Source organism: Lygodium microphyllum, chromosome 9 (assembly GCF_053477565.2).
Source record: "Lygodium microphyllum isolate KBCC chromosome 9, Lygodium_microphyllum_v1.1.10, whole genome shotgun sequence".
NCBI lineage: Eukaryota > Viridiplantae > Streptophyta > Polypodiopsida > Schizaeales > Lygodiaceae > Lygodium > Lygodium microphyllum.
In genome coordinates, this window is record NC_141143.1 from 21,850,550 (window position 1) to 21,875,127 (window position 24,578).

Genomic DNA, 24,578 nt, shown 5'->3' on the forward strand with positions numbered 1-24,578 from the left:
ACTTTGCCTTATCCTACCTTAACTATCTATGCCTCAGGTGGACGGGTAAGTCCCCCTTGGTGCGTCTGGTCATGGACGGCCTAGGGATCTCTGGGTCACTATTCGAAGTAACTTCCGATTCAGAGTCAAACCCTCCATCTTCGCTAGAAGAGGTGGTCTCCCCTGGTGGCCGTAGTTCAGATGGCGATTCGGTCCTAAGTATTGATGTCGTTCCTGGCTGGGCTAGGCCTGCTTGCTCAAGGTCTATGGCTCCTATGCATTCCAACTAAGCACAATCACATTCCATGCATATGACTCCTCGCTCTATTCTAAGGGCCTTCCTTTTCTGCGGCTTGGCGTCTACTTGTATTTGCTCAATTTCTCGTCCTTCAGTGTCGTATTCTATGGTATCTACTTTACCCTCGCTCTCATCACTGAAGGATTGGCAGTCTTCGTATTCGTCAATGGAATCTTTGTCATTTGACTGCTCATTGTCTCCTAGGGCTTGGTATGCCTCGTGTCATTGGTTAGGAACCAGGGCCCAGTTATACATGAGGTTTAACTCTTGCACCCTGGTCCATTGCCACTTGGAATCCTCTAAGAGATCCTGGAGTGGTTTGAAGTTTGCAACTGGGTTGCTAGCTAGCCGGTCCGTTAGGTATTCCAGTACCCCCTGGAGTTCCCTTTTGTTGGATGGTACTTGGAAGGTGACAGGCTTAGGCTTTCCATGGAGGCTTGTTGCCATCATGCAGACTGGTGTAGAGAGTGCTTCGTTGGTCTTGCCGATCATTTTGATGGCCTGCTCATACGCCTCATGGTCTGAGAATGGCAGGTCGATTGTAGCGAGAACGTGCATCCAAATCCCATCATTTGGGCATGGGATATACTTGGTCAAGGACCCATAGGGTTTCTTGACCTGAGTGTTCCCCTTGAGCATAGCAGAGATGGTGTCTAGGTCGACTGGTGTGGTCTTCCAAGTGTCCATATCTATTCTTACTGCGTCCGTTCTATTGCCAAGGAAGATCAAGCTGTTATCCCAATCTTCGATGACTCTAGCATTGCGCATCCAGGGTCAGCCTAATAAGACATCGTAGTCCACTCCCTTCATGACTATAAAGTCGACGGAGAACTGGACACCTGCGATCTTCACTGGCCAATTCTTCAGTACCCCAAATGGCTTCACTCTCATACCGTTTGCTAGCGTGACATTAAACCTAGCAGCTTCGACAGGCGGGTTTTCCCAAGTCTGAAGCATTGCGTGGCTAAGCACACTAACCCCAGCTCCCGTGTCTATGATTCCCTTTCTTGTTGTGTCACCCAGGGCTAGGACCGGCAGGACTGCGTGTATCTCAGAGCCTTCCCAAAAGGCGTTGACGTGCAAGGATTTAGGCACGGAGTGCAACGTCAAACTGGGCAATTGCCTTTCTGCATCCTGATCTCGAGGGTCTTCCGCAACCTGCTCTTGTGACCCTTCGACCCACTGCTTAAGGTCTTGCCATAGGGTAGGGTGCTGCTTAAGCAGATCTCCCAGGCTAAGTGTTACAGGGGTGGTCACTAGTGTGGTCAGGAGATCGTTAGATACTCGCCCTTCCCTCATCCTAGATTGACCGGGCCAATGGCCGCGGTTGGTTTGTGGCTCTGTCGCGTCTAGGCTTGGTCTCAGCGGCATTGCTTGTGGCACAGTTGCTTTTGCTGACTTAGGTTGAGGCGGTGATATTGGCGTGCTTACGCTGGAGGGATCATCGATTTCGTCCTCTAAGATGGGCTCAACGTCTTTGAGATGTTGTTGAGCCTCCCTTACCCATTCCTTCACCTTCTCTATGGCCTCTAATTGTCGCTTCGGATGTGGGTATTCCCCTACCTTAGCGCTTCCTTTTTCTGCTGTCTTAGGGGCTAAAGTCTCTGCCTTCGCGTCTGAGACCTTCTTTCCCGTAGATAGAGTCGTAGCACTCTCGATCTTTAGCACGACCTTAGCTTCCGATCTCTTCTTTTTCCACCTGCGACTTTTCTTTCCTATCGAGGTTGCGTCAAGATTGCTAGGTCCTGGCAGAGAGATGCCGGCATGCTTTGTTTGGGCTCGGGTCATAACCCGCAAGGGAATAGGTATGGCCTCCCCATCGGGGTTTTCGACACCAAACAACTCCAATGGGATGGATGGCAAGTTGGCTGAGCTAGAGGACGGCTTTCGCTTTGGGCAGTCTATGAAAAGATGGGTGATTCCGCACTTTGCGCACCTTTGGTCAGCCTTGTCCATGTTTTTCTGCTCTCTTTCAGGTCAGCGTGATGAGACATGACCGGGGTGTTCGCAAGTCCAACAAGTGACAGGATCCTACGGCTGCCCTCCTAGGCCTCTACCTCGTCCTTGTCCTAACGCCATCACCGGCACGGGTCGATAATCCATGAGGACCGCGTTGCCCTTGTCGTCATGCGAGACGTAAGGGTATATGTAGGTCTCTTCATCATTCGGCTCCTCCACGTAGTGTACAGGAGCGTAACTCGGTGGGTGGGTCACGTAAGGACCGGGCGGTCTAGGAATGCATGTAGGATTTATGTCCATTCTAGGGATGGTTGGGTTCATATCATTAGGCGCGGGAAGAGCCAATGGGGCTCCCCTTTCGAAGAACGGCTGTAGCTTGTTAGCTAGATAAGGCTGGCCATAGGGTTACGAGTATGGAAGTCTTCTTGGTAGTCTGCAATGCGTAACATCATGGCCGAATCTACCACAGTTAGCACAAGGTCTTGACCTAGGGTCTTGACACTCGACCGGCAAGTGGTTTCTTCCACAGTACACGCATTGGACGTGCATGCACGTTGGTCATCTCAACATGTCTTGTAGCTTGGCTAATTCCATATTGACCTCAGCCAAGCCTTGGTCTGTCTCGGTGGCCTTCCCCTTATCTTGGGATGATGGGATTGACCGCTCACTAGAGGCTAATGTTCTCTTTGAGCTTAGCGGGTTGGTCTCTTCTAGATTTGAGCTCCTAGAGCTCTGCTCTTTCAGCTGGTCATCGACTCTGATGGCTTCCTCAAAAACTCTAGCCACCACGTCTCGCTGCAAGGTTGAGATGCCTGCCAATGCCTTATACAACTCCTCGTCTTGAATTCCGCTGATGAATACAGTTGAAATTGCTCTGTCAGTCGGTCGCTCGCCTAGAGGGATTCTCTTAAAGAGACTTCTCACATGGGTCATGTAGTCGTGGATGTCCTCCTCTTTCTGCTTGACGTTCATCAAGTGCACCAGCAGGTTATCGGAGTATCTCAGCTCGGCGAATCTCATGACGAAGAGATCCTTGAGATTATTGAAGTTGGCTCGCTCTACGGCATCCAGGCTTGTATACCACGTCCTACCCTTGTCGCCTAGGCAAAGCCCGAATGCTTGTGAACGTTGAGTCTGATCGTTGAGGCTGTTGGCTTCGCAGACTTGCTCAAACTGCTCAACAAAGCTGTATGGGTTGTCATGAGGTTGGTACTTATCGAGTTGCTTGGCAACAATGGGTATTTTGGCTTGGCTCTTTGAGCCTTGGTTTGCCCCTAATCCTGCAAGCAGAGACATCGCTATTGCGGTGGCACTCTGCTCTATTGTGGTGTTATCGAGCAACCGTTTCATGAGGAGCTCGCTCAATGTCAAGTCTCCCTCTAGTGCTCTCTCATGGTCTGTTCGGTTTCGGCCAGCCAAGTTCAGCACTTGTTGCACCTCATGCAGCTCCATGCTTTGCCTTTGGCTCCTATCCTGCTGATCCCTATTATAATCAGCTATTCCCTGCAATGCCCTGTGGGCTAGCCTTCTCTCCTTCTCTAGGTCTGCAATGATTGCGTCTACTGTCCTGCCACGGTGCTTGTATCGGGCGTGCGCGTCGTAGCTCACACCAGCTGCTGAATAGCATCTGGGAATGTGTTCAAATCAAGTTCCTCACTAGAACGATGGTCGGAGCTCTCTTCAGTCATGGTTGAGTTCTTGCGCTCCACTACGTTGTCGACCAGGGTGAATAGACTTGACAAATCCTCGTCATTGGTGCTCCTTGCTTGGTCCTACCCTGTGCTTCAATTGTTTGTCTATGTCTTGGGTCCTCTCCTATTGGTAGGTTCCTTGAGTGGTTTATCTGAGTGAGTTCCTTTGGTTATTGAATACAAACCTCAATTCATGGTCACTCGGTGAGTGTGTCGTTTCTCGTGCACTTGTGCCCAATCAGGCTTTTAGCTTTCTTAAGTGTACTTCAAGTGTGGAAATTCAATGTGAGTGCCGCAAGCGATTCCTCGGCATCTTACTCACTCTTGCTTGTTTTGGGCCTGATAGGCTTTGTTGCTCAAGTCCTGGCTGTTCTAGCGAGTTCTAAGGTCTGTGCTGCTTCTTACCATTCACTAGGGGGGTCGATCACAGTTCCTCCGATTGGATTTCTGTTCTCAATGCGTTAGGTTGGTGGGGAGTGCTCCAGCACTGTCCCCCTGTCCCTTGGTCTTGACTCCTACGTCGGAAACTGCCTACAAGGTGTTCGCCATGTTGTCCTAGAGCGGGTTGTGCTTCTAGTCGCTCGTGGGGGTCAAGTTTTGATATTTTTTCCCCTTAAAAAAGAAAAAAACTAAGGTGTGTCCGACTCTGGGAATCAGATGTCCGATTTACTAGTGGTCCGATTCTAGGAATGGGACCAGGTGGGTCCAAGTTTGAGCCGTTCGAGTCTCAGAATCGGACGGGGGTTAGGTGTTCGATTTTCAAAAATCGGACAAGTGGTCCGATTGGACTAGGCATGTGGTCCGATTGTTGACGTGTCCTAATTCGTGAGTCTGATTTCCTCGATTGGACAATCGGACAAGTAGTCCAATCGGACGGGGTTGGTCCGAGTGTCCTAGTCGGACGAGTTGGTTCGATCGAACGTCCGATTCTCCAAATCGGACGTCCGATTCTAAGAATCGAACACTGAATTGGGTTTTCGATTCCGTCGGCCCGTACTTTCGAGCACAAATTCGTTCAAAATCTCAAGACATCGATGACTATAGACTATGAAATTCACCAGGAATGATGTTGGAGTGATGGGGGAGAGATCTATATACCTGGGGATCGTCGATAGCAACGTCACTCCTTGCCTTGATCGATTGAACGGGTCGCCCAAGCTCTGTCTCTCTCTCTCTCTCTCTCTGACTCTCAGCTAGTTGCAAATGAGGATTCCCTTGCCCTTCAAGAACTTATAACCTTGCTGGACATTCCACGGATGTTACCGATCACTCTCCTTACGATTCCTACAAATTCAAATGCGCATTTCCTCCATTTTTCCCCTGTTTTCCCCGATTTTCTCCCTATTTTACAGCAACGAACCCTATGCCTCTCGGGTGTGATTTCCTACTGTTAACCTACTCTAAATGCAACACAAATCGAAAGCAAAAAATTGAACTAATTTCTCCCTGTTTTCCAATCATCAAACAACTAGAATATCCCAAAATACTTACCTGTTTTGAAGATAAAAAACACCCAACTTCCTACCTATCTCAAGCTCTGTTTTGGGGATGAATACCCTACTTCGATGCTCGATATGAGGCGCACAAGTGCTCAAGCTTGAATCCGTTGGTCCCGGCAATGGAACCAAAATGTGGGAGCTTTCGCTCGACCGCCAAGACCCACTGACTGCTTCTTGTTTCAAGCATTCCAAGCGAGCTCTAATGACTATCTCTCACCTAGCCGACGCGCCGTCGATCCTACGAGTGTAGTGAGCTTACCTTGACGCTTGATCGAGCACCCTCCTCTCTCTTGCATTCCGGTAGCTCCACGATTCTTGATGCTAGCTCAAGCATCCTCAAGTCTCCTCCGTCTCCAAGCTCCATCCTCCATAGCCGTGTGCGCAAGAGAAGAGAATAGAAGAGAAGAGAAGAAGAGAAGAGGAGATGGTGAAGAGATTCACCTCTTGATCCCTCACTCCCACACACACTCACTCCCTCACAATCTCACACTCCCTCTCTCAAGAGCACACACAAGCAAGAAGGAGAGAAGAAGAGAGGAAGAAGAGGACTCTTTTTGCCACACACCAAAGAATGAGCTTCTCATTCACTTTTTAACTCTATATACAAAGCTCTAAATCCTTTTTGGGCGGTCATCCCATTTTCCCTCTTTTACATGGCCGGCCGTAGCCTAGGCTATTTTTTCCATTTTTCACCATTCTAATTTATCCTATTCCCAACTAATGCGTACACTTTGCACTGGAGTGAGCTTGGCACTCTTTTACAAAGATTCGGGGGCGCTCCCACATTTTAATGGTGTGCCCTTTTACTTTTTTGTTGTCTCGGGGCGACACCGAGGCTTTCTGAGGGTCGTGCCCGAACATTTAAAATTTTTAGGGTCTGGTTACCGGTGAAGGCACCTTTTTGTGCTTTTATCCTGCGCCTTTTTTGCTATTTCTTTTTTTTTTCCATTTTCCGCTCCTCTGTGCTGCGAAAAACACGGTAACATCCATGAAGAAGTGGAATTGGGTTTGACTATGCGCTTGAGTAGCTCCAAAAACAAAGATGCATATTTTTACTCTAATCAGCAAGGCTATTGTCATCGTGGTAGAGGTTCTAGTCATGGTAGTAGGGAAACCCAACATCATGCATCTTAGCATGGGCAGAGTCAACATGGATTTGCTAGTAGAGGTGGTGGATACTTCCATCCAAGGGGGAGATCTTAGTCTAGGGGCATAGGATCCTAGTATACTTAGTCTACTCATGAAAATGTAAATAAGGATAAATATTTCCATTACTATGGCAAGCGTGGACACATTGCAAAATAGTGCTGAAAGAAGCAGGCTGATCAGAAGAGTAGACATTAGGATTACTATGCATCATCTAGTTATGCAAAGCTTGAGACTGGTGAGAGACTGTTTGCTATGGCTTATGTTTGGAACAAGGGCAAGTAGCCACTACAAGATATAGGCCTTATACCGACGTTAAAAGCGACGAAAATGTTCATGAAGAAATTTTCCCTTATCATCACAAAAAGCATTGTTATTGGCAACGCCATAGAACAGTCGGTGTATCAGCATCGTTATCAGCGTCACTATTTGCGATGCTGATACCAACGCAAATAGCGACGCTGATAAAGATGCTTTGCGACGCTAATAACGACACGTGCAGTAAATTTGCGACGCTAATAGCGACGGTAACAGGGAATTTTTTTAAAAAAATCATAACACTGATACATGAAATAAATACATGATCACATAATGAAAGCGATCAATACAATCATAGCAAGATACTATTACTATATAGAAAATGTCTACATAGATCACGTGACAAAAAAAGAAGGGTGTGTGAGCTCCATGGATCCAAGGGCGAGCTATAGATCATCGCTATCCGAAACCTCGTCCTGCCACAAAGGAGCATCGAACGGACTATACAAAAAAAGAAACAACTACACATCAGTCCACCATACAATAATGCATTCTAATTAAACATGGTAACTACGGACAAGAAAGATGAGTGACTTACATGCCCGCTGCATCCATACAATCGATCGATCAATGCAATGAGACCGTGCCTTTTTGCATATCGAGTCTCAAGGCCGGTTGGAAAAACAAAATACAACTGTTAAAAACACGATTGTCAGTACAAAGGATATTGTAAAAAAATAAGCAAGCAAAACAAAAGAAAAACTTATAAAGTCCTCCAGATATGTCCTATGGCTGCCACTCCCAAGATGATGGACAACTCCGGCCTCTAATTGTGTCCTCGCCACCTCGTGCTACTGTCTCCAATATCCTGGAGAATCTGTAGCCTCCTCCTTGAGTCGGCGCCAGTCGTCCGTATCTAGCCACTCGCGCTTTGAAGCCCCACTCTTGAGTGACTTGCATGCATTCGATCATTTGTGTGACATATATGCATGCATGCACTCCATCATCTAACCCGTAGAAAACCTATTTGCTGCGGCTGGTACCGGAAACTCCTTATGCAAGGATGCTATAATGTAGTCCTTGCTCCCCTCCGGTATGTTCTTCCAATGATCCAAGACGACGTGCCGAAAAACTACTTGGCACAACTCTCTCATGCGAGCCATCACCCTCCTCCCCTCATCATTCATGATGATGGCTCTTGACCTATCATCTACAAGGTAGGCATACCCCTCTGGGATATGCCTAAGATGGGTCCACTCCCACCTGTGACCATGCTCCTAGGCATATTCAGGAGACCCCTGTACATCTTGTGTGCCTACCGAGGTAGTATCTATCAGAGTAGCACCCATAGGAGTGCCATCTGCAGATGGTGGAGCAAAAGCCAGAGTGAGTGGAGTAGACGTCCCCACAGGTGTGACAAATCCTGGAGGTGATGCAACTCCAGCAGAACGATGAGACGGAGACACTGCGTCCGTACCTCCATAGCAACCACTTAAGCCACACTCTCTCAAACTACCACGAGAGTGAGGAGTAGCACCTGTATCCCGAGCCGACTATGGGCTCAGTGCATCCGGATCTCTGCAGCATCCCCATGAACCACTCCCTCCGTTTGGCCCAAGTTTGGGGCATCGATCTCGTCTGCTAGAAACTGAAGCATTAGATAGCGCTGAAGTAGATCTAATAGAGTGGCCTGATGGTGTTCGAGACAGCTCCTGGTCCGCCATGTCTCTGAATCTCGCCATCTGATCTGGAGACATACGCATGAAGATCTCCTGGAGCTCCCCATCGCTCATCCCTCGACTCATCTTGATGATCTAAATATCCACAAAGGTCACTTGCACAGACAAAAACTGATGTTAGCATAATCAATATAAATCATACAAAGCATGGTAATATAAATCTTAAAAAAATGATCTTACTTAAAATACATATCTTATGTACTCTTATAAGCCATTCATCAACGAATTGAGTAGGTGGATGCTCCAAGTATGAAGTATCCTATGTCCCATGCCAATCTCTCCGCATACACTAGAAGGTCGATAGACATGTCACCACAAAAGGATGAGTTCACCTCGTTCTCAAAGAATTCTTGGACTCCTGTATTTTCATCATTGTTACCAGATGCCGGCTCCTCTACATGCTCCAAGCTTTCGGTGGCCTCCAGCCCTTGCAATATCGACCCCTCTATTTGCATATTGTGCTCATCTATGCTCGGAACATCGCTTTGATCATATACTCTCGCACTTTGGGAAGCTGAAGGTATAACATACCACCATCGAGATTGTCAGGGGTTTGGATAGAAAATTACATGTTCACAATCACGTACAAGAGAGATTTAACTATTGTGACATGTACCATGTCGTAATACAATTAAAAAACACATGAGTTCATGCACCTATTCACAATGGGCCGGCAACACAAACGTGTTGCGTAAATCCATATTTTTTTTTCGGAACCTATTTCGAGAAATCCAGATGGACCTTGTCGATGAATTGTTGCTCCAGCTCCTTCAAGTACCACTTTGAACCACAGCACATCGAATAGGATCATGGAGAAGCTACGGTAATCCACTGTGATAATACTTTGCAAGTTCCCAAAATACTCCATCTCATCTATAACCGTGTTTGGATCCATTGCTCGTCGTCGACTCTCTTGCTCGAACCTTGCCATGATACCACAATCTGTTGGAGTGCATTTTGTCAATACGCTCTAAGGAAAATGCCGTCCGCGCGAAAATTGATATTTTCATAGAATCCATGGTTTTAGGCACTTCTTACGGCTATATGAGACGAAGAAAATCAAGACATCATGGCCAAGAGTGCTCCTTGCCAATCAAAGAGTTGCAAAATTAGGATTTCAAGGAAAATGAGGGGTTGCCCAAAAAAAGCTCCCCCTTTCCCCCACCCATCATGATGAATCTTAGGCTCTTAGGCCTTCTTAATCACCAATTATCACTTATCTAGTTCACTTCTTGCATGTTCACACTATCGACAAGTGGTTTCATTAAAATTGGAGGGCCAAATGAGCTCGGATTCAAGGTCTAAAGCTATATGCCACATTTCTCACATCGTTTTCTATTGACTTAGACTCCTGGATGCTATTTTTGATCCCTGGATTAATAAGTAGTTGCTTTGTAGTAATGCTAAAGTTACGCCTCTTTAAATTGGCCGTCTAACAAGCTCTGATTGATGAATGGATGCTTTCAAAGCATTTGGAGCCACCTGCTTTTGCTTAGAAAAATTTGGTGCCTCTTAATTTTTATTACAAATGTTGCATTATTTGCTTCAATTGTGGTACCTAGTCATACCTCTTATTGGTGACCATGGGATAGGGTGACTTAGGCCATTGAATCCATGAATTGATTTGCATACAAATAAAACATAGGGAGCATCAAGCTACTTCAAATAAAAGACACAACATAACACATAACATAGCTCTCACCCTACCCCTTGACAAAGATCAAGGCATGAACCGTAGAAGGGATAGGCCAAACATAATTTGATAAAGAGATCAAGATCCATGTTAACCAACTATTACAACATAGACTGGCTTGGCTAAAAATTCTATCAAAGAGGCCATCCTACGTGGTGGTTTGATCCACCTACCTGACCTAAGACAACTATACCAAGAACTTCTACTATGTGAGTACTCCTATAGCATGGTCCGCTTGAATTCATATATATCTCCATTTTTCTCATTCTCTATTCTTCAGTAGTTGGTACTCAGATGTGTAAAAAGAAGGGAGCTGAGTGTCTTGTGACCAAAGGAGAACATGGCATTAGACTTAGGTCTAGACTTGGTACCCAAGAACCTACCAAGCTCTTATGAGGTGACACTAAATCTTTTTTTTCACTCACTTATATTTTTTCTTCAACCATATCGATTTTATTTTGGCTAGATGCTAAAGAAAAGCATCATCCCTGGGTTTGAATCGTCCCTAGGAACCTACCAAGCTCTCATAAGGCAAAGACAACTACTCTTCTGATTTTTCCTCTTTATGTTCTGATTTCAGGGGTTAGAATCCTTTGTATATAAACTCCGTATTGTATGCATTTCATTTATCATATTCTTCTTTTATTTTTTAGGCTTACCTATGCCTCACAACTAACAAGAATCCTTAAAGTCAACTTTCTAGAAGACTAGGATGATAGGGTCACTAGGGCTATCTCAAAGAGACATATCTTTGTATGCTTGAGAATGTCTTCGCAAGAGGTGGTAGAGAACTGCTTAAATCTCCCCAAACATATCTAATCTAATCTTAGGACTTCATGCCTTGATGATTGCTAGTTCCTAACGAAGAAAGAAACATCCTCAAATACACATACACATTCTACTTAAGGGGAAAGAACTCGAAAAGGAATAATACCACCTAGAATGGCCACAAGAAGCTTCCATGCAGCAATTGGCTCCCTCCAAGTGCTTCTTTAAACCTATCTAATGCAGCACTAAAACAAAGAGCCATTAGATACACTTGCACTGACTAGACACATGGCCCTCTTGGCCTAACAAAAGATAACATTTATATCCAAAACTATCGGCCCTCTTGGCCTAAAGTAATAAATTAATACAACTTATATGACATTTTCCCTTGGAGTCATACTAGACATGCAACAAAATGCTCCATTCCAAGGAGAAAATAGGGCTCTCAATCCTAAACTAGGTACATTAAAGCATGACCCATACCTCCTCAATATACAACAAGAGGCGTATGCATAACATGTCATCTAACGAGCCTATGGATCCAAGATAATAGTGGTAGATGGGTCTTAGCTACTTTCTGCATTACTACCCAAACTAGCCACTTCCCATTATATAAAGCATGTTCAGATAAGAGTCCCCATAATTGAATAGGTCCCGCTGTCTCATCATCAAGATATATATTAGAGCTAGGACCATAGTTCAAAAAGAGATCTTCTTCATAAGCATAATTTGCTGATGAATCAGCAAACTAGTTCCAATGTCATGGAACCAACGGAAGAGACACTCTTTAAAACTCGGTGATCAGGTCTATAGTAGTGCGATAATACATATGAAGGATGGGATTCATACTGTGTATATCCCATTTAGTTGATTCAAATAAATTGGGAATCCCCCTTTACTAATAATTAGTGAATACTGTCTCTCTTAGAAATATTCAATTATCATTAGGGCTTTATATTTTTTCGTATTGTTAGTAAATCCTACACTAAGGTAGGTAGCTAATTTCATCATGACCCTATGCGGGAGATCTCTAATAAATACCATGATGATCCCTTTATTATTGGGATCCCTGGATGCTCCATTAAAATACAATGTATAGGTCCATAAAGGATTTACACAAGCCATCCATCATTAATGCCTCCATTTATAACTACGATAATAAAAGTTTAGCATATTGACAGTGTGAACCAAAGGCTCCATCCTACCTTTTTCATTGAAAATTATAGGGATAATTGTCAAAATACTTGAGCAGTGATGGGAGAAGACCTTAATTTTCCAAAAGAATCTACCTCATCTTCTTGCTCAATCACCTTATACCCTTTGCTCCACCAAACAAGCCTTTCATGATAGTATCTTTGTTCTAGGTATGGGTGCTCTAAATAGGGGATTAGTTGCCCCATCAACCAGTTTGACCTCTCTTGCAGGTTTCAAAGCAACACGACATAAACCTATAAGGGCATTCATCTCATTAGTATACTTATAAATAATATAGATTAATCTTGTTAACATTAACCTTATTCTTAAAATTTACCCCTTGTAAATTTGCTAATAAAATGGTGGACTTAATTTTACTTATTCTAACTATTATGTAGAGACCATCCTACTTAAGCTCTAATTTTCAAGGAAAAAGCTCCCTATATGCATCATAGCATAGAACTAGTTGTCATGTTTTCAATGTATACTTCTTCATTTTTACATCATGAAGCTATTTCATACGACACTTGGCCACCTCTTGATATAATAGACTCTGAAGTTTAAGCTCATCAAGATGTGCTAAGATCATAAAGCATTTGAAAAGTGCATCTTCATCCCCTAAAGAATGATTGATTGTGAATCTTATTGTAGGTAACTTGATCTCAAGGGGTAACACATAATTCTCTCCTCACTTTCTATTGGATAGGTTGACTTTTCTCTTTTAGAGGAATAGTATACATGGCTAAATTGGGAGGAATACCCTTCAATTCATCATAACTCCAGGAAAATATATAGCAAACAGTCTTTCCTTTCTTTCATGTTCAGCATAGACTCTAATTTTATCGATCATGAATCATTCAATGATTTAAGGTCTATCTCTATCACATCCACATCTCCGATTTTATCTTGATCTTCTATAGGCTTGTTTAGAGTTAGGTGGTAAATATCTTCCATACTAGACTCCTCTCTTGATTTATTAGTTAGTAAAGTCTCACTACTAGAAGGCCCCTCTAGCACATCCAATTCCATTGATGATATGGGTGCTCTCTTGCTTTAAGGTGATTCTGGATAAGCATCAATTATAACTTGTTTGGCACCTCTACCAAAGATCAAATGACTAGTCGGTCTATCAACTTGATAATTGGACTGCAAGATCCACGACCTTCCTAAAAGCACTTGGTAACTTGGCTACCCTACAAACCTAACGACCCTAAAGTCTATATTTGTTGTTAGCAACAGTTACATAGACTTTAGTATACAACCTTTCGATTGTCTCAAACTATCATCGGCCATCCTTAAAATCATGAAGGCATCTTTTTGGATCTCTAATCCCAACCTCTCCATCAATTCCAAGCTCATAATATTAATCAAGGATTTTCTATCCACAATGGCATGGTCCACCAATATACCGTCAACATAGGTTGGCACCCTTGGGTAATGTTTTTTGCAATGCTCAAACCAGTCATCACCAACATGGGATATACCCAAGGGTTCATCCAATAGTCTTGATATCCTTTGTAAGTTTAAGCTGGACCATCCTAAAGGACCTACAAAGACACGAAATCCAACATTAGTCCCTATGCATAATAGGGCTTTAGTTTATTGAGTTTTACTTTAGTTTTGAACTCAACCCCCCTTGTAAATCTGCTAAAAGGGCTATAGTGCCATTCTTTCCTATATGAACAATCTTATAAGGACCATCCCATTTGGGTTCCAACTTGCGTGGGAAGAGCTTATGACATGGAAGGTCATGAAGTATTTTCATTTTCTTCTGAATCTCTACTTTCTGATATAACAAGGCTTGTAATTGAATATCGTCAAGATGTGCAAGGGAAATGAATCTTTCTTACAATGCTTCCTCTTTTCCCAAATAATGGTTTAGAGCAAACCTTATTGTAGGCAGCTCAATCTCCAAGGATAAAATAGACTCTTCCCCATATAATAATTTAAAAGGGATGTGGCATATAGCTCTCTTAAATGTCATATTATAAGCCCAAACAGCCACATACAACTTCTTATCCCAATTATGCTTACCTTCGAATACAATTTTGGATAAAATCCTCATGAGCTGATTATTAGTACTCTCTACTTGCCCTTTAGCTTTGGGGAGTTATAAGGCACAATCTTATTATGTTTAATATTTAGTGCTTCCATCAAATCCCCAATCACTTTATTCAAAAAATATGGCCCATGGGTAGACTTAAGCTCCTTAGGTGGACTAAAATGATAGAAACAATCTACTCCAAAATAAAACTAGACATTTCATTGGCATTATCCTTCATCGTAGTATGGGCTTCACACCACTTTATAAAATAGTCTATTGGCGTAGTGATATAATGATTCCATGTAGTTGACAAAGGATGTATAGGTCCACTAAAAAGCTCCACTTCTCAAATGGTAGTATAGCTATAATAGGAATCAGTGGGTGCTTCCTATTCTTCCTATTATCATGTCCCTAACATGTATTATATCTCTTGACATATGCAAATGCATCCTGGAAATGGACAGCCACTGATATCCAACTCTCAAAGCTTTCAACAAAGTGCCCTCCATAAGTGGAGTTATGACATTCTTCTAAGATAAATAGAACTTCATTAGGCATAACACATCTATGATAAACATCATCGACCCCTTGCCGATATAGTGCTCCTATAATCAAGGCAAATTTCAAGGATTGCTACCTAATTTTCCTCTTTTTAGCCTTTAACAAAGTGGCTCCAACCTCTCTTGTAGATAGATAGTACATTATAGCAGCATATTTGATGCCAGGAGGCATATTTCACAGTGGATTCCGTGCCACGGTGGATTCCGTGAGGTTTTACGGTGGATTCCGTAAACTTAGATGACCGGGGCTCATACACAAAGAGGATTCTTTGTGTGAGAAGTTGATGGGGACGCCTGTCCTTTTCGGGCGTTTCATTAATTTAGTGTGTATGTGGGTGATTCCATAGCGGGTGATTCCGCAAAATGTATATTAAATTAATAAACGTTTATGAGTTTAGAGTGCGCACTCGTAATAAATTAAGGTTAGGATTTATTTTCTAACCAGTTGATTTATTTATATAGCTGAAGACTGCTAGGTATTCACTTTTGTCGGTTTAATCGTATTATTTTACTAACGATTGTGAATGCTTCAGTTGATGTGTAGAGATAGCAGCAGTGGCGGAGGAAAGCATTGGAGTCTAGCGAGTATTTGACCTTTGGATTATATTTTGATAGGCGCCACACGCCTATATTTTGTTATGTCTATTGAGACATTGATTATTGATTATTATTTTGTATGCGCCTATGCGCACGGATATGTTATTTCTATTTTGGACATTGAGATTGGGCGTGCCAGACTCTATGGGCACCGTCCATTAGCTTTATTTCCTATTTTTGTAGAAAGCAAACTCAAAAGCTAAAAGCTTGTCATATTTTTGTAAATTTGGCTATTATTGAGCATGAAGATGGAAATGTACATAAAATACATGCTTTGTGAAGCGCTCACACAAGGCATGGGGGGAGATTGAACCCAATTGGTCTCTTGCTTCTTGTCGTTCATGCTTTTACATTGTTTTTTGTGCAAAAAGGTAGAGTTCATTGTTCTTGGGGACCTTCCGGGATTCACTATGTGAGCATTCTGCGACCGATCTGTGCACCAATATTAGGATGGAATGGAGGCCATATCAATTTTGAATAGACCATCAAGGTCACTACCCTCAACCAAGAATTCCTTCTGCTCCACAAAATCCATAAGACATTCAACAATGGCTTGAAACTTCGGTGGCTTACTCCTAATTTCATAATCAAACTCCTGCAAAGTGATCAAACACTTTGCTAGGTGGTCAGGTGGCTGCAACTTATTCAACAATGGCCTCAACTCCTTTGCCTTTGTATAAAATACTATATCTTCATACAAGATGTAGTGCCTAAATTTCTTTGTTGTAAAGACCATCCCAAGGTACAGTTTCTTCATATAGGTACAATTAATCTTGGATACTCCCAATTTGCTACTCACAAACACAATCGAATGGTAGCACTTCTCCTCCCAAATATAGGCTAAACAATAGCTGATACTATATATCATAGACGTTGAAAATACATAAAATATCTCACCCTTTAAAGTGCTTTTACGAATGATGCTTTTGACAATTCTTGCTTCACATCCTCTAAGGATAATTGACATGAATCACTTCAAACAAACATATAGTTAAAGGACAGTAGATTTGTCAATGGAAATGTCCTCTCAACTAGTGCATTAACAAAGCGTCGATAATATCCAACTGACAATAGAAAGCTATGCCCTTCTTTAGGAGTACTTTCTGGAATCATGGCGATAATAACCTTTATCTTTTCAAGATCAATCGCAATACCAGCAACAATCGAGCTAACCACATGGCCCAACAAAGATCAATTGTCTCTCCCTTGTGGTGGCTACCCCTAGGTCATCAATAAAGTTTCAACTCCTTTGGGAAGATATCACTAAAAGTTTTATTAGCCATACATTGCCAAGACCCTTGTGTGCATTGCATAGGCCAAAAGCCATAACATGATACACAAAGATATCAAATACAATTATAAATGTTATTTTCAAATTATCTTCCTCTATGATAGCCATTTGGTTAGGACTAGCAAAGTAGCCCATAAATGAATAGATATCCCTACTTGCTAATTAATTTAGAATCTGATCAATAAATGGTAGCCGATAGTAATCTTTTAAAAATTGTTTATTGAGCTCCCTAAAATCTATTCAAAGCCAAATTTGATTATTTTTCTTTTTTCTAATAACTATTAATGAACATTACTCCATGTGTTGTACAAGAATATCAGACCAGTCTTATGCAATTTTTGTAGCTTCTCAAATAGTCTGTCTCTTATCTCAAAAGACATATGCCTCACTTTTTGTCAAATAGGATGGCTACCTTCCTTCATGGGAATAGTATGCACATCTAGACTAGGAGGAATACCCCTTAGCTCACTCTAGCTCTAGGAAAAAATATCATGGAATTCTTGAATCAAGGACATGCAGTCCTTTCTCTCTTCCATACTAAGCATAGATCCTTATTTAATTGGTCATAGCTCATCCAATGTATCGAGATCTAGATCAATCACATCCATGTCTCTGATTCTATCTTGAGCTCCTATTAGTTTATTCAAAGTTACTTGATAGATATTTTTTTGTATAGTGGACCCCTCTCTTGATTCATTGCTTGTGATTAAGTCTCACTGCTAGAAGGATTCTATAGTAATGCATCCAATTCTATCAAGGATAAATGTATTCTCTCACTTTGAGGAGATTCAGGATATGCATCCACTATTATGCTTTTGGCACCTCTACCAAAAATCAAACGACCAACAGGTATATAAACTTGATAGTCAGATTGCAAGATCCATGGCATTCCTAATAATACTTGATAGCTTGGCTGCTCCATAAACCTAATAATCCTAAAGTCGCAAGGGTCCCACATGGACTTTGGTAACACAACCTTTTGGTTGTCTTAAACTCTCATGGGCCATCTGAAGAATTGTGGAGGCATCCCTTTGGATTTCCAATCCTAGCCTTTTCAATAAGTTTGAACTCATAATATTGATGGAGGATCATGTATCCACAATGGTATGATCCACTAATATACCATCAACATATACTGCCACCCTTGGACAATGCTTTTTAGCATACTCAAACTCATAATATTGATGGAGGATCATGTATCCACAATGGTATGATCTACTAATATACCATCAATATATGCTGCCACCCTTGGACAATGCTTTTTAGCATGCTCAAACTAATCATCTCCCACACGGGCTATGCCCAAGGGTTCGATGATATACCCAATGTGAAGGATCTTCGTAAACTCTTTACAAATTTGTGGAGATAACTTAATCAATGTAGGAGATTTACATCAGGCTTTATCTCACAAACAGAATTGGCCAAGTCAAATTCATGATAATTAGCAATGATTGTCTTCTCTTGCCATATCATTCTTTCTCTGGGATCATTGAATAGGCTTATGTGCCTCTTTCTTGGCTTTTACCTTCTTCATTGGCAGCTCCTTATTGGAATTAGCTTTGCCCTACCAACAGCTTTTAGAGAACTGGCTTCCAGATCAAGATTAAGGACTTGTGTCCCCTTATCATCCTATTTAGGGCTTGCCTCAACATGTTTTATGTCATCTCTAACACATTCTTTAACATTCTATTCTCTTTTAATGGCTCATAGATTGGAAGCCTTAGTGGTGTTGACACGCATAGCTTTGATAAGATAGACATCACTACCAATTAGTAGCTCCTTGTGCTCCATGATTAATTGAACAGGGCTACTTACTCCCTTGCTAAAGAGAGCTAATCTTACTCTAGCAAGTACTAGCTAGATGGCCAAACTTCCCACAAACACAATATCAGTGAGTTTGGGAGTCTCCCAATTCCCATTTTTTAAGCACTACAAAGGTGGCACATGGATAATGTGCCCTTAAGTTTCTCAAAACCATATGATATGACCTATCATTGGAAAGTGCTTGAAAAATGGAATCTATTGAGCTATAGAGCGCTCGATTTGGAGTTTATAGTGTTCAAGTTATGACAAATCCAAAGATTTGACCACGTGTTCCAAACTCATGGGAAATTCCCATATTTCCCAATATCGTATTCACATATGTCGCATTTGACATTAGGGTAGTTTCTCAGAAAGTGTTGACCATCACATCACTTATAGCTAAATCTTGATGGACCACCCTCTTCAAGACATCGACTTCCTATCAAGTTTTGCTGCTTCTTAAAAAAACTTACATTTACAACTATTTGTCTATATTGTTCTATTATCGAATTGGTATAATGCTTCATCATGTCCTTAACTTTGCCAAGAACATTTGATGCACTAGACTCATAACCACGATCATCCGCTTGTTTTTTAGCTAGCCTAACCACCTAATTAGGGATTGGTTGCCACTGACTAAAGTGCATGACATTAGGGTTTATCCTTTGGCTTTCATTATTTAGTGGAACCATTTGGCTAGCCATGGGCATAACAATATTAGGAGGAGCTGGTAGCATGGGTATGTTCTGTATTTTGCTTCCTCTTTCATTCGAATTGGTCATAGATGTGCTAATTGCACCTTGACTTCCATTGGTCATTGCCAAATTATTGCTAGGATGACCTAGATTCGAATTTAGGTTTGTCCTAGATGCATTGGTCACTTGTGAGTGAGATTCTATCTCCTTTGCTCGTGTAATAACAATGTCTATAGTAGCAAGAGTAACACTACTCAACTTATTTGGATTTTGAAATGTAATCCAAGTAAAAAGTAACTACAATTGGACAACAGGCAAAATAGGAATAGAGGTTTGCAATTTGCAAAACACCTCTTTCAGTTTCTTGGTATAAGCTTGAGAATTCTCATGGGGCTCTTGATGTGTCACATTGCAAACATGCCACCAATACTATCCACCTCTCTTAAGGGCAAACTCTCTTTGAAAGGTCACAAAGAATAAGTTGTTCATGGTTATTGTCCTTGGCTTCCAAGCCATGATACCACATTGCATCTCTTCCTTTTAGAGTCATGTTAAAAAATATTATGAGATATCCTTCATCCTAAATTTGGAAAATTTGAACATTCATTTCTGGAACTTGTTGATGTTAAGTTCGGCATCTTTCTTTGCTAACCCATTAAAGATGGGTAGAGGAAAAGCTAGGGCTAGCAAATATGGGATTCCTACATGTATTGCAATGGGTTATGCCATCATGATGATTACATTTACTTTAGGCTCGAGAAAGTTATCACATGTATATCCTCTACATCATGTGTGTTCAAGGCATATTTATAAATATCCTTATTTATGATTTTTTTCTAAATAAAACATAAGCCTTTTTTATTCAATATATAAATAACCTCATTATATTATACTCTTTTGTATGTAAAAAAGTATGAAAATTGTATTTTAAAATTATATTATTTTAAATCCACATGATACACACATATATTCATGAGTAGCTTACCTGATACTTTAGGGGCTTGTATTTGTGGGGTTACAATCCCACTTGAAGTAGATTGACTTTTTAGGGAAAGGGGAATGCTAGAGATTCCTCCTTCCCTTGATGAATTGACTTGATTATTAATTGGGTTAACAAGACATATCTTTCTCAACAATATTAGAATACTAGGCTTAGGAGAATATCTACTAATGATCTATCTCAGCTCATCATCTAGCCCTTTCAAATCTTTCTTGACATTGAATCTTGGCTTGACAGTGTCTATAAAAAAATAACAGATCTATTTTAATGCTCTTTAGCATAAACTAAATAATCGGTCCCTAATGAACCAAGATTCAAAAATCACCACTTATTAGCGGCTTTGGGTAAACGCACCACCTGTCAGGATCTAAAACAAGTACATTACTAGCTCTACTACTCTAGTCAAGCCTCCTATACTCACCAAGTCACCCTCACGGCCTCACAACTAGGAGTGTTTGGAGGTCATACATTACTCTAAATACATCATGCATTTGTATCAATTGCAATCCAATGGTTTCCCTTTTTGACTCCAATAAACACCATATTAGAGAATTTGGGAATCTTCAAAGTTCCACTTTCAAATAAGGGATAAAGGTTTGGCCATGTGGCTAAATCTTACTCCACTTTCAAGTAAGGGGACAAGATTTGATCATGTGGCCAAATATTAACTATATTGGAAATTCCCAAATTCCCTAATAGAGTGTCAATAGAGGGAATATCCAAACATATAGGTGATCAATACCTCGATTCACACATATAAAGAGCTCCCCCCCAGTAGACTACTATGGCTCCTACGACTCTCCTACACCACAAGGATTGGTCCTAAGATGCACTATCTTACACATAGAACATGAACATAATGGAGTCCTCTCAAAATATGAACGTAGTGATCTAGCAACATTATATATATTCCTTACTTAATTGATTTTCCCAAGATATTCAACTACAAGCTATGGTAAATGGAGAAAGAGAGCAAGAGAGATATATATATATTGTATATATGAATTTCAATAATCACAATGTGTGACAGCCTTTCCTTATTCAATAATCACCAAAACAATAAAGAACAAAGTGACAATGATGGGTGTTTGCCACTTGTAGTGTACAAGTGTGCAGTCATGGTATGTTTAGTGTGTAGTAAATATAGGATGGTGTAGGCACATATATCTTTACCCCCAACAATCTCCCACTTAAAGCCAAATGTGCCTCAAATGAGGAGAGAACAAGAAAAGTAACAAAACACAAATGTACATAAAGTACAATAGGATGAGGAATAGATGTCATCTCATCCTACGTCCATCATCTTCCTAAGGAAGGAAAAATGTTTCACTAAAAGACATTTAGTGAGAAGATCTGCAAGATTCTCGTCAATCACAAGATCTTGACAATCTTGGTGAGCTCAATAGACTTGTCATCTACAAACTCCATGATAAAGTGATAACAAATCTCAATGTGATTTATTATTACATGGAAGATTGGGGTTCTTGGCCAATTGAATAGCACTCATAGTATCAAAATGCAATGTACGAGTTATAGTAATACCAAGGTTAACCATAGAGCCTCCATGTTACAAGCCTCAGTGATATTTGCAATATACTCTGCTTCATTAGTAGTGGATAAACGCATGCATTTTTGCACCCTCCACATCCAAGAAATAGCACCTCCACAAAAAATGAAGACATACCTAGAGGTGGACTTCCTACTATTTGCGTGTCTATTAAAGTTGGAGTCATTGTAACCCATGACTATAATATCCTCGATTGAATGTAGCACAATCCAAATGGCATGACTAAAAATTCATAATGACCATACCTAATGTTGAAGGCAGTCTTTGGGATATCTTGTTTCTTGATTTGAATTTGATAATATTTGGACCTTAGATCAATCTTGGAAAAAACCTTGGCTCCATGTAGGGGATCTAAAATTTTGTCTATCTTGGGTATGGGGTACTTGTTTTTTATCGTAACCTGGTTTAGTCCTCTGAAGTTGATGTAGAGTCTTGGGTCTATCTTAATTCTATCTTAATTGATGGTCTTGGGTGGAAGAAAGGAATGCATGCTACCACAATCAATTAAGATTATAAACGATGTACCCTTGTAAGTAGCTAGAGATTGAATTACTGAACATTGGTGGTCCGCTCCTTTCCTTTCCACGGCAGCATGAATGGATCCTCTTTCAATTTCTTCAGCTAACGTGCATTCCTTGGGATGTCCAATCATGGTATTTATCCAAGCATCGGCTGTTCTTCCACGTCCACGACTCGGGTTGTTGTTGTCATTCCCTTGGCCTCTTCCACCAACCTGGTTTGGGTTAGGATTTTGAGGATGGTTTTAGGAAAATTTGCCCTTAGGTGTCCAATCCTTCCGCACTGGTAGCAGTGCATGATCCCTATCCCATTTGGTCCTTGGATGATTGCATTAGCTCTATCATTTCCTCTGGCATGTCGATAGCACGGTTTGGGTAGCCCCTTCCATAGTTGTTTATTGGACAGTTCCTTTGGCCATAGGTTTTGCTTGCATAAGAGTATATTCGAGAGTTGTTGGTCTCATTGACTCAAGGAAAGTGTCCAAAGGCGGATTTAGTCATTGGCAGAATCTTTCAATCTATTGAGACGCTTATCATTGGGGGTGCATATTTGCACAGAGCCACAAACTTAGAATACTATCCTTCTAACGTTAGGCTTAATTTTCGTAAGTTGTAGAATTCATTTGTCTTGATTGATTCAAAAGATGGGGGAAGATAACGTCCTTTCACAGCTTCTTTGATCTCCTCCCAAGTTTGGAAAGCTTTTGTTACCCCTTTATCTCGGCAAAACTGTTTCCACCAAAGCTTAGCTTTCCCATTAAGATGAAGACGAGCAGTTATGGATTGATTTGCAACAGTAGCTTTAGACGCTAGGAAATAGTCGTCCAAAGCCTCAATCCACGCTTTTGTATCTTGCTCCACCTTAGGTCCTTCACCACTAAACCTAGGTGTTGGTGTCTGCTTGAGAAGAAACTTCTTCTCTTGGAGTCCCTTGTATGTTTCATCAATTCACATCAGTTGGCGATCCTGATTATCTTCGTAACTTCTTTGTTACAAAATGAGGTGTCTCTAGGAATTGATAAGATTTTGGGAGATTGGGACACTCTGGAAGCTCATAATTTTTTTGACTTTACACTCCTGGTATAATGGTTATCCTATTGGGAGAGATAATCTTTGAATATTGGTCATACACCCAACGATGTAGGGTCATTGGCTCCCCATTAATTGTCATAGTATAAGAACACTGAACTAGTTTTAGTTATTCAAGCCATTTCAACAACTTGAGATGGACTTTCACATCTTCATATACAAAGTTGAGTCAAAGTACAGGTAAGGTTGTCCCATCCCTAGATTTGAGCTCCAGTTGTAGCCCCTTCATAAGCTTAAACAACTCCACAGACGAGTCTTCTCTAAGATAGCCATTACGCTTTCTCTTAATTCCAATATATTTGACTAGCAAGCAGTGGAGTACATGATCTCAAAAATCACTCCATAAAGTGTACTTCATCATTAACTTGTCAAAGCAGCTCAACTATCATCATAAGCTCATAACTCACACTCTTCAAAAATAATAATGAGACTTTATATTTATGAAAATTATTTATAAAGATGTATTGATCATACTATGATCTATCAATACATCATCTCATGGATCCTTTCATCATGAAAAGTATCAGGGTCTATATTCTCATATCTTGGTGGATTCTCATGTACATGGAAAACAACATAATGTGGTGGCTCTTGGGGATAACCAAAAAATCCCATACCAAAATAAGGCCTTCTTGGCACTACAACAACTCTCATAGGTGGTACTATTTGTAGCACTTTCTGATATACCCACAAGGTTTCAAATACAGGCTCATCCCCAATGTCTAGTAACTATTTAGCAAAGCCACTGAACAAAAGATATATCTTAACTATCCTTAGTTCTTCATCCCATCGAACCCTCCATATTTCGTAATGAAGAAGGATGTTACACCCATAATATATCTCCATATGTGACCTTTTCCTTGGCCAAAAATCTCTCATGTACCATGAGTTAGGAGGAGGTTGCAAAACAATTGAAGGAATAAAGATCATTTCCATTATCTCAAATATAGCCTCCTGATATGAGAAATTATTCGACCCTAAGGCTACTTGATACATGATGGGAAAAATATCTCACAAATGTGCAACTTCCTCATCGCTAATTTCTTGATAAGCACAATGTGTATGCTAGTGCTAGTGCAAGATAATCAACAATAGTTTTCTTCAAAAAAGTGTGGTTATCTTATTAATTCCTTTTATACGTTGACTACTTAACCTTACACTAAAAGCTCTTTTGAAACCTAGGCTCCCCT